General features: G+C 49.6%; 1 protein-coding gene across 1 annotated transcript in view; it reads left to right on the forward strand.

Moving 5' to 3' along the window:
• Positions 1-266, forward strand: part of PIN4 (peptidylprolyl cis/trans isomerase, NIMA-interacting 4) — a 2,855-nt gene that overhangs the window by 277 nt on the left and 2,312 nt on the right. The window lies entirely within an intron of this gene.

Raw genomic sequence — 266 nt, forward strand, 5'->3', positions numbered from 1 at the left:
CAGTGACAACGCCAACAACTACTCTCTGCTCTGACAGAGATCTCACCAGAATAGCCCCTGTCAGCTGACATTATAGTGCATAGGGAGCCATGACAACTAGACCCGAGCACTGTCACATCCCCCCACAAGAAGAATAGAGGAGATTGGGGACTGAAGTGTCACATGGCCTGATGACAGCTTTAGTGTTTTGTTTTTTGGGCCACTGTTTTGTTAGTAGGGGCGGGTCATGGGGGGAGGGGCCCCGGGATTGTCCTTAAAAAAAAAAA

The sequence above is a fragment of the Nanorana parkeri genome, unplaced genomic scaffold (genome assembly GCF_000935625.1).
Source record: "Nanorana parkeri isolate BGI_ZX_2015 unplaced genomic scaffold, ASM93562v1 scaffold740, whole genome shotgun sequence".
Taxonomy (NCBI): domain Eukaryota; kingdom Metazoa; phylum Chordata; class Amphibia; order Anura; family Dicroglossidae; genus Nanorana; species Nanorana parkeri.